Source organism: Beta vulgaris, chromosome 6 (assembly GCF_026745355.1).
Source record: "Beta vulgaris subsp. vulgaris cultivar EL10 chromosome 6, EL10.2, whole genome shotgun sequence".
NCBI classification, from domain to species: Eukaryota; Viridiplantae; Streptophyta; class Magnoliopsida; order Caryophyllales; family Amaranthaceae; genus Beta; species Beta vulgaris.
This window is the reverse complement of record NC_079207.1, coordinates 43,779,296-43,791,335: the sequence shown is the minus strand read 5'-3', so window position 1 is coordinate 43,791,335 and position 12,040 is coordinate 43,779,296. Positions and strand designations below refer to the sequence as shown.

Below are 12,040 nucleotides of genomic sequence, written 5' to 3'. Positions count from 1 at the left end.
TATAAGGCTACTAACATGGATAAGGATCAAACCCCTAACCTCAAGGGCCAAGGGGAGGTGGGGAGCGCTCTACCCACTTGAGCTAACTCTTATCCTTTATCCATATCATATCATACCATAGTATAAATATATATTTGTATATAATTACAGGTGAAATGGAAAACAAAATGGAAATAAGATTCCAGGCAATTACTCTTGAAACGAGACATATCCCGCAGTAAACAAACGAGGTGGTTCATTTAGGGGAGCTACGGTATCCCAAATGAATATACTATTTTACCCTCCTTGCTTTTTTAAATTACAAATTTACTTACAAATTAAAGGGGACCTTCAAACAAAAATACCAAAAACAAAATTATAACAATCACTCACAAGTCAACTAAAATCATAGAATTGCATAATTTACGTTAAATCACTCAAATAAGGAAACTTTACAAAAACTAAAAAAAATCACCTACAAACTACAAATATACTACAACGTCAATACATACTCACAAAACATTCACAAAAATTTGACTTGACGTGATTAATTATCATGATTGTTCGGGGAATAGAAAGAAACCCGAAGCAATGCTGTTAGGACTCTTATGTAGTAGTATCATGTTAGGATTATTTATTTGTAATTATGTAGTACTCAACTTTGTTGATTATGTGCTTTTGTGTGTGTATGTTGATCATGAGTATGCCTTATTGATCTTGTGATGACCCATCTTGATGAGCAGTCTCTAAGGATCAATAGTACATTGTCCATCTACAGGTTTGAAGATGATGCATCATGGGTTCGAGGATTAGAGAGTCTGTGTAGATTAATTATCATGGTTGACTTTTACTTTAATTATTGAAGTTGATTTTGACAATTGCCGTTGACTTTGACTTTTGTTGGTTTGACTTTTTCAGTTGACTTTTGGGTTGACTAAGTTTTATTATAAGATTTATTTATTATGTTTTCCATTGTAAATCTCTATTATATAAGCCAAGGAGGAGGTGTGGTGTCCTCTTTTGAAATGCCTATTTTGCCCTCCTTTCCTTTCTAAATTACGAAAGGAATGTCAAAATCAAAATTGACACTCAAAGAAAACTTAAATTAATTTACAACACTCACTCACATATCACTTAAAAGAAGAAACTTTACAAATCACTCATACAATTGAAAAACTCACGTTATAAAAATCACGCAAATCACTCAAATAATCAGGAAACTTTATTAAAAACTTAAAATTAACATACTATAAACTAAAACTAATAACTTAGAACGTCAATACATACAAAAATTTACTTACAAATCACTATTCTCAAGAACCATTCACAATTAATCGTGGTCATGATAAAAAAAATTGGAGATGCATTTGCAGTGAAATCATAATTTAGAAGTTAGACAAGAAAAAAAATTATTTACTTTTTTTATAGTGTTTCCTATATAGTATAATGGAACTTTTACATATATTTGGACCTATCTTTTTCTGTTATATATAATAACGATTAATTATCGAGGTAAAAAGGTTTATGTAAAATATCATTCAAGAATTAAAGTAAAACATATCTCTATTATATAAGGGAAGGGGGGAGCTATGGTGTCCCCAAATGAACATATTATGTTACCCCCTTCCCATTCTAAATTACAAATTCACTTACAAATCAAAGGGGGCTTCAAATAAAAATACCAAAAATATAATTATAACAATCACTCACAAGTCAATTAAAATCATAAAATTGCATAATTTGCGTATGTAAATCAATAAAATGAGGAAGCTAAGCTTTACAAAAACTTAAAAATTCACTTACAAACTACAACCTATGAAAAAATTGACTCGAAATCAAAGTTTCCACTTTCTTTACAATTTATGAAATAATGTACTTAATTCAAAATCAACTAAAAAATTATAATATTAGAAATCATAAATAAATTCAATAAAATTTCTATTTTGTTCATAGAATTTAACTTTGAAAAGTAAAAAAAAATGGTGAGAGACTTAAGTGACAGAACTAAACCAATCAAATTTTGCAACTAAAAACAATTATACTTCGTATGTCTAATGTTCAAAATTTGACTCTTATACCGAAGAAAATTGAGTTTTTGTTTCGAAAAAAATTCAAGCACGCACCGCGTGCAAAAAATTCTAGTTTTGAATAAGCTGATACGTTATCACACGGACGATAATACTTTGATAATTCTCTAAGTTTTATATTTAAAAGCTATTTTGAAAAGTAGAGAATTGTCGCGGTGTTACATATACAATATGTGATTATAGCATTTTATAATAGGTCCAATTTACAGAATTAAACAATTTAGTGTGCAACAAAATTTATTAAGGAAAATTCATTGTTACAACAAAAACTAAAATCTATACAATAAAGTTACATATATTTTAGAATTTTGGATGATGGAAAATTAGAGTTTGATTTTAAAAAACGACCTTAGAATATTATAGAGAACTCTATCTAAGCATGTCATATTTTTAAATTTTTTATTTTTTTTTAAATACAATAGTGTTCAATCTAGATGTAAATACATATAAGTTATTTTGGATAAGTTAAGATTACAGACTTATTTTAAATAAACAACCTAAATTACTATACTATGTAAATTGAATATAACTTTTGCTAAAAATTCACAATATTATAATTTTTTTTACCATTAGAGACTACTTGAAATATGCTTCGAAATAATTTCCATGTACAATTAGTTTTACAACTTATAAAATTTATTTATTTAGGTGAACAATAACATATTATTTATTCTTTATTTTAAATACATATAAAAATAACTCTAAAAATAGCATATTATATGTGACGATATCAATTATATCTTTCAAAATCATATTTTTAAAAATTGAGTTATTTAAAGATGCAAAATATGTATATATAATTTTGAACCTATAGACTATAGCATACCATGATGGCATTAGAGATGAATCAAATGAAAGTTTGTCAATGACATTACAAAGGTATTATGCAATTGACTAATTTTTTTATTCCAATAATATTTATTGTCTACATAATTATTTATGTTTGTCTTATCCATATATCTATATGTCAGTCTGATTCTTTTCTCCATGAAATTGATCCTACTAAAATAATTGAAAAATCAAGGTTCGCGTTTCTAGACTATTTGAGGTCACAGATCATAAAAAAGGAGAAAGTTTGATAAGTCTTGATATGGTCATGATGGATTGTTGGTGCAAATCAGTTGGTTGACTTTGCAAACAAGTCAATGCACACTCAATAGTTTGATACTGAGCGCCACATGAGTCTTAGTCCCCGGGGGTTACCGGTTTTAATTCGATAAAACCTTGCTAACGTACTTTATTGTAATCTAATTGGTTAAACTACAACGCCTAATAATTCAAGCGAAAAACATTAAAGAGAATAAGACGTGCAATAATTAATCTGTTAATTAAAGCCAAACATTACCATTCACGTCACAAACATCTAGAATGAACTTTTATAACACATATGAGGATAATCCAGGCTAGAGAATTAAAGGGAAAACACAAAGATGATTACCTCCATGAGTTTCGGATAAACTGGAGATGAACAAACTCGTTACTAGTAGAAAAACGACGATTTGCGTCCTCTGATTTGCGTCGCACTGAAACGGAAATGATGCAAAAGGGACATTTGCGTCGCACGCGAAGAAGAGTGCGACGCACATCATGTGTAAATGAGCACCAGTTTGAGCTATATGCGTCGCATATACCATAGGTGCGTTGCAAAAGCCCAATATGCGTCGGACCTTCACGCAAATACGACGCAAATCGTCTTCACGGATCTGCGTCGCATGGTACTTTAGCGCGTTGCAAAAGCCCAATTTGCGTCTGACTTCATGGCACGTCCGACGCAGATCCGCGGCCCACAACTTAACCTAAAAACTCCAGCCTTAGCTTATACTTAACGTAAAAACTCGTTGATCCGCTTCCACTCTCACTCTGCTCTCTCTGTCCCCCCCCCCTCCCTCACTCCATTTCTTTCCTTAAACCTAAAAATTCCAGCAGCCGACACTCATCTCCTCTCTCATCTCTCTCCCCTCCCTCACTCACTCCATTTCGTGTTCCATTTCGTTCGTTAAATTTCGTTCGTTCAGCACTCCATTTCGTTCGTTCATCATTTCAATTTCTTCACGCTTCACTCCATTTCGTTCGTGAAATTTCGTTCGTACAACACTCCATTTCGTTCGTTCGTGAAACACCGATTTTGTTTTATGAGTCTACTGATTTCGTTCTTCGCACTCCGAGAATAAGGTAACTTGTTTATTTTTCCTTTTTCTTCTTTTTCGCATGTCTTAATTTTTAGTTATTTGTCATTTTTTCCATATCTGTTTGAAGACCTCCTCGTTTTTTCAATTTCGTGACTGTCGACATTTCTTCGCTTTTCCAGTTCGAATTTCCAGAAATTTCACAAAGAACAACTGAGGAAGAGCCATAAGATAATTGAAGAAGAACGAGGAGTTTGTTTAGATTTGATTTTGTTGATTTTTAGGTTCAATTTTTTTATCTTAGTCTTGTATTTTTTAGATCTGACAAAGAACAAAATTGAAGAAGAATAATATTTTACTTTCGTTCAATTTTTAGATTCAATTTAGTTTTATTTTTGTTCAATTTTTAGGTTCAATTTTGTTTTATTTTCGTTCAATTTTTATGTTCAATTTCGTTTTATTTTCGTTCAGTTTTTAGATCTGATTTTGTTTTGTTTTCGTTCATGTGTTTCATTCTGTTTTGACATTTTGTATTTCATCCATGTTGGCTTCGACCATGTTGTAATTCTGTTTCATCCATGTTGTATAATATGATTTTGACATTTTTAGATATGGTTGGTGTTTTATTTTCGTTCATGTGAGTTTGTCTCTGTTTTCAAGTCTGTAATTTAGATCTGGTTGTTAATGGTGAAATGAATTTTTGTTTTTTTTTTTTTGAAAAATGAGCCATTTGCGTCGGATGTGGCCCTCCATCCGACGCAAATCCTACTTTTTTTATAAAAAAAATGAAGCTTATGCGTCGCACATGGCCAATGGTGCGACGCAGATGCGTGATTTGCGTCGCACCATTGGCTATGTACGACGCAAATTTCCCTTCTTTGTTGGGCTGGGGAGAGCCATCTGCGTCGCACCGTATACAAGGTGCGACGCAAATAGCTAAACGATCTGCGTCGTTTTCGCATACGACGCAGATCAATTATAGGTCATTTGTGTCGAGACCTGTGCCGTTGGACCCATGTCCGACGCAAATAGGGGTCCCAGGTCCGACGCAAATCGACGTTTCTCTACTAGTGTAAGAACTAAACTATAACCCTACAAGGGGGTTGGCTAGGCTAAGCTAAGGCTACGCTAGAAAGTAAGTTGCATGTTGTTGTATGTTGTGTTTGTTGTCTTCTGCTTGATCCTTTCACTTGTAGTTATACGCCAATATGATACGTAACTCCCATGCATCTTTGGAGGGAAATGATTCGAATCATCTTTAATTCAAATCATAACTTCCTTTCTGCCGCTGGAATAAGCACGTTCTGATGCCACATAGCTTGCCTCATCATGTTGTTAACTGCCCACACCTTCATTGTCGTTTGACTTCCATCTCTTGAACACTTCACTTGGTCCTTGACTTTTCTTGACCTTATTTCATGGGCTCCCTATTATGATTGGGCTTCTATATTAACATAAATATCAAACCCGTTGGGGCCTAATACAATGTACCATAATAAATGCTTAATCATCATCCAAAAATGGTAGTAACAAATTACCCCCCTGATTTGTGAGGTGATGTGCTCAGAGCCCACAAATTATTAGCAAAGAGCTGTCTTTAGTGGGTTATAGTTAATATCATATAGTAGTATTCTGAACGTTTCTTCTTCCATTATTCTAAGGTGGTCAACATACCTTTCTCTAGGATGTCTAAATTTAGTTGTGAAGAATAATATTTCGTGTATTCTCTCACCTCTTTTTCTAGCCATTGTGAAATCCATCAAGAAAGTTCGTTTAGGACGTAATCTTATAGGATAATTTTGTAATATCCAATAAGGATCCACATCATGGATCATGAGATTATGCCATATTTAACATGCACATTTGTATTGTATTAGATCTCTTGAAGATGACCCATCCACCGTTCTATAAATCTTTATGCTTTTTGTGTTTCCTTTAACAAAAACTTTTCTTAGATATCTCCAGGGCATATTAGGTTGCCACATTTCTTCCACTATGGTTTTACCCCATGATTTGCAAACCAATAGATTAGTAACTTGATCATCTTTTTCAAGTTTAGGAAATATACATTATTGCGTTAAATCTAAATTGGACCCTAATTGAAAGGCTTTAGATCCCCTAGTATGTTTCGGATCCTGTTGTATGATAGGATTATTACCAAAATATTTCTTAATAGAAGAAGTCCATTTAATGGATTATTTCTTCATAAATTCATCCTTATTCCAGATATGATATCCAATGCCTTATGATAATTTGGACATTTTAATGGATATGGCGTAAAGATTGACGAAACATGGATAGGTGAGTGTAATCAATTCTTAAATCCTAAATCTCTTGGAGATTGAATACACACACACACACACACACACACACACACACACACACACACACACACACATATATATATATATATGGACTTCAGTTTTTTCCACCCACTCATTTTCTTAACTGCTCATTCATGGGGAAAGTTTATTGAGAAACATAAGCATAGATAGACATGTATTATCTTATGTCATTTTGATGAAATAATTATTTAAAACAATCAAGTGATTAATCAACGCATTTAGGAAAATTACTATGAGAAGTAATTTCATAAATATTCATATTACAATTCATTTATTCATAGACAAATTATATTTTTAATTAATTAAATGCATTTATAGATAACATTTGGAGATGTTCTCCACATACAAGTCCTACCATGGCATGATATTCTTTAGCCTCTGATTCTCGCCACATAGTACTCCTTGTGACCCTAAAATAGTAGTCATCTTCAGGGGAGTAATTGAACCTGGCTTTGAAGATCAACATGTGATAGTTATTGTCCCATGCATACCTCCTATTGATTAATGCCGGATACATCCATGAGAAGAAGTTTTCTGGGGCCATAGTTCCCAAAGTTGACATACACATTTGAAGTGTACTATCCTTCCCTCAGTTTCCTCTTAGCCTTCTTCTACCCTCACCACTTTGACAGAAGTTTGGGTACAGGAGAGAATTAGGTACTCTGCATATGCCCAATTCAAAGTTTGTGGCCTTGGGAAATTTAAGGTATTAATTACCTCTTTTCCCCAGTTTTTACAGACCTTCAGCAGTTGATCGTGTGATCTTTCTGCTAGCTTTGGCCATATGTGGGTAGACAACATATCCATGTTGGCACCAACTTTGGTGGCTCTTGATTCTGCTAATGCCAAATCTTCTGGCTCCACTATGGGATTAGCGCCAAATATCCTTGCTATTTTCTCCCCCCCATTGTGTTGTCTTAGTTGCTATGAAGGCTTCTTTGTCTTCATTTATTATGTTAAGAGTACGACGATGGTTGAAGCAATCATCATCAAATTCAGCCGCTAAGTTTGCATAAGCTTCATTATCCATCTTAATTTTTTATGAGATGAAAGTGAAATGATGAATATGCTTGTTAAAGCCAACTTCTTTAAATAACTGGTCTAATTTCTTAATAGTCATTTTTATAATAACTTCTAGGGTTAGTAAGTAATTAAATACTTGGACCCTTTTTCGAGAAGTTTAATAGGCTTTTTTTACCAATTTGTTGGAAAACCTCAATATTATGCTAAGACCTTATCGCCTATGTAACAGCCCGCACTTCTGAGCTGCTCGCTAGTTACCCTTAACAATCATAAACTTTAATTTATCAGTGATTAACCTTGATTACACAATCACCTGCAGCAAAATATAATTCAAAAATACACTTCCAGTTCTTTTTCGCCACGATACGACAGCCCACAATAGTATATACAACTTCAAAGTCTAAACCAATTAAATCTCTCAATAGATAAAATCATACATTGTAAGAATATTTTTCAACAACGTTGATTTCCATCTCGGGTTGAACTGGACACCTCTCCTACCATAACTAACGATCATCAATCCATTCTGGAGCGTGCTTGCCTGCACAATTTCTAATAATGAACTCTGCCCCCACCAGGACAGGTTCCAAGAACAAAATCAGATAAACTGAGTACACACTGTCCAACCAGAAATCTTTTCAGTGGCTTAAAACGTATTTACAGATTTAAGTTTATCTTACGAGACAATTGAAATCAAGATACAGCGAAGTCATAAACAAAGAATTATATAACAAATATTTGAACACCATTTATAATGTTACTTCTATAGAACTAATACGATCTTCCGAAGTCAACTCTAACATACTTTACGTCAATAAATATCTCCCACTTCTGTGGATCATACACAAAAACATTTAATCCCTATGTATATCGTAGTTAACTCCTTCAAATTCCTAACAAGTTTCTTGGTAAAACATTTCCATAATCGGCGCATGAATCCCATAACTTGGGTGAGTAAAACATCATTTCAGAAATTAAAGTTTGAAATAACTTTCCACGAAACCACTAATATTCAAATACATATTCTATTTTCTTTCAGAAATCATATTACACTGGGGAAGAGAACACGAATAGAGTTGCCTTCCAGGCGAATTCTCTAAGCTTTTTTTACAAGGGACGTCTCCCTCTTCCATTGTTTACTGCTTGTAAGACTTTTAGGTCATGACCCCACATAACGGAGCAATACCCGCTCCAGAGCAATACCCGCTCTAACACATAATGAGCAATACTCGCTCTACGAATGTTGTTCGTCACTGCTTTAGCAGCTTCTTCCCCTCATAAAAACAGAATAAGAATGAATACATAATTTCATATTTTCGAAAATTCAGATTCATAAATCTCAAATTCTCATAACAGAATCACTTTCGGGTATTAAATATACCCAAATTAAATTGCTTGTATAATATAATCGAATTTCTAGTAACTTGGTATAAATCAGCCTTTTATAAAAATTCTTTGGCTAAATCCCTTTCAAATACGGACTTTAAAGAAACTATGCTTCAATTCCATAAAGGATTCTCCAAAGACTACCTCTGAGTAATGTGATATATCTTCTAGTCTGAAGTTCTCTTCCTCCCCAAAACACATTCAAAAAACTTACTTATAACTTTACAGATGCATACTAAATCTAATATCCCAAATGATATATTGCTGACTCCAATAGTATTATAAATTCCCAGCGTATAACCAAAGTTTCTTCAAGAGGATATCTAAAGGTGCTTCTAAATAATATAATTTAATTATAATTTGAACTTCTTCCCCTTGCAAACACATAACACGATATTTAGTTATTGAACTTAGAAACTCTTATTCCCCGAAGCTGAAGGATAAAATCCTCAAATTATATCGGAAAACTCCTTCCTTTTGAAGACTCATCTTATAGTCATAATGAATCGCATCACAAGCATCTATCTATAATTTACATACACAATATAGATTCATAATTTGTCTAGTAGATATATCGATTATACTTGATATCTCTCTAGAGTCAATTCCATTTATAACTTACATGTACTTGAACTCATACGCCTAATTTAGTGAAAACATAGTCTAGTTCATGAGCTTTTTAAGCACTTTTGAAAATATGGCAACTTACTTACTCCCTAGAATGTATTTCATAAACTCAACTTGAGAGGGCTATATATATATATATATATACTGATAAATATGTCTGAACACTCCCACTTATAAAATCATTTATATACAACCATAATTTGTAACATGGTTCATCAAACAAATTTATATTATTGAGTCTCAAAACAACATAACTTATAGCTAATAGAACTTAACATGCGATTTAGTTCTGCCGTTGTCTTTAAACTCATAAACATGTATTTCACAAACCATATAGTACTCAAATCACATTTTTAATACAACATAAGTTTAACTTATGAAAACATATCAAGATCAACTTATATAATGATCGATCGAAATATCAATAATATATTTGGAAAATGGAAGGACATGTATGTACCTCTTTTATTCTCCCAAATAACGTTCGATTCCATAATAATTTCCAAGAGTACAATATCTCCAAATTCATAACCAATCTCCAACCATCACCTCACAACAATAATAACAACAATTTATAATCAACCCAATCTCATGTTATATATACTAACTAAACTCAACCAACTATTCAACACTAGGAAACTATAACTTACTATAAGTCGTATCACTTATAACTTATATCCAATATGAAAAAGATACTCTATTTTCAAAACTTAACTCGCCAATTTACAGAATGCCAAGAGAGCCCTACAATCATAAGCTTCTGCTAACAAAACTAACTTAAATACTTTTTTTTTTTTTCAAAATCAATAATGATACAGAAGATACCCATGACTTAACCACTTCATTTCTTAAAAATAAGAGTGAGTATGATAAATACTCGATTGTTATCTGATTTCTTTAAACACAATAACATATTATTAGATAAATATCTATAGAAATAATGATGTTAAATAATTTCTCTTTTTAAAAAAATACTAGTTAGCTTCCAGTTCACAATTTGATTATGCAATCTATACCCAGATTCAAAAATATTCTACTAATGGAAGTCTTTAAACAATTTAAGACCAAAACCATTTTGCTGTTCAACTCTTCAAACTAATTGACAAACAACACCAACATTTTTATCTTAATCCATTAAGAAAATCATAGCTACAAAACCTCATAAAAATCTGATTTTTGAATATAAATAAAAGAAGAAAGATAGGAGAAGAGGAAATTGAACTAATACCTGTAACAATGGTTTATGTGAACAAGATTCTGAAGAATGAGAAAAACACCAAACAACAATCCCAAGAAGCAACATCAACAACCAAAACAATGGTTGCAACAACAACCACCAACAGCGGCGGCACCGACCCATCACAGAACGCAGCAGAGGAGGGAGAAAACAACATCATATAACAAAAACTTGCAAGAGGCATAACTTATAGTACACAAGTCGGAATTGAGTGATTTTTGACTCCAAATTGAATATCTCGAAGAGATATACAACTTTCATTTAGCATATATTTCCAAAAACCCATTGCATATTGTCGATTTTGAAGAAATAACTCGGCAGCAACTTTAGCACCAAGAAAATTAGTGGAGAGAGAAAAAATGGCAGCAGCGACGGTAATTCGAGCCACCAGCATCAACACCAAGGAGAGAGAAAATTGAAAAGCTGAACTGAACACAAGACAATTCGTGCAACCAGCATGAATGGCGGCGACGGAACGCCGGCAGAAGGAAAGTGATACGAGATAGCTTTGAGGAGAAAATTTTTGGGCTTTGGGGTTTCATATTCACTGAGTTCTCTCCATTTCTTTGGGGTCATGATGTTTGAGGAATGACAACAAAGGTGTAATGTGGCAATTCCCACTAAAGCCACGTAAAAGTGAATTGATGATTTTTTTTTAACTCAATTTATTTATTTCCATAAAATACACCCACAAAGATATAATTGTATTTAAAATAATAATCCTTTTCTTATTATTCTATTAAAACTTAGTTAAAGTAATAAACATAATCACTTTATTTTAAACACGTTTCAAAATATAGGCTATTACAGCCTAGGTGTTACTTCCTTGGTTCATCATTCATTTTTATGGAACAATTGAATAATACACGTACATCTAAGGGCATTGGAAACTTCATCTCCAGAATGTGTTCTTGCCACAAAAGGCACGTACACTTATATTGTAAGAGCTTTTTGAAGCTCGTGTTATTATCCGATTGGACAACTCGGTATTTCCTTACGAAGATCCTCGGACTGCTCTCATAGATGATTGATCTGTGATACATGAAGGCAAGGTCAGTAGGGAAATATTGTTTTGCAATATTTTCGCCCATTGCCTTACAAACCACTAGGGGTTTGAGTAAGTCTCCTTTTCCTAGTTTTGGCCATAGGTTCGTCGTCAGGAAGTCTATGTCACTTCCTATGCTTGTAGCACTTGAACCTTTTTCCTTTACTTCTTTTGGTTGGATCTTT

At 33.0% G+C, this 12,040-nt stretch overlaps 1 long non-coding RNA gene across 1 annotated transcript; it reads right to left on the bottom strand.

Annotated features, from left to right (window-relative positions):
• Nucleotides 1-7,874: 7,874 nt before the first annotated feature.
• LOC104885091 (uncharacterized) lies at nt 7,875-11,528 on the bottom strand. The gene is made up of 2 exons (XR_007275618.2): nt 10,034-11,528; nt 7,875-8,125 (listed from the first exon to the last, which is right to left on the bottom strand). It is a non-coding gene; the product is annotated as an uncharacterized LOC104885091 (long non-coding RNA).
• Nucleotides 11,529-12,040: the final 512 nt, after the last annotated feature.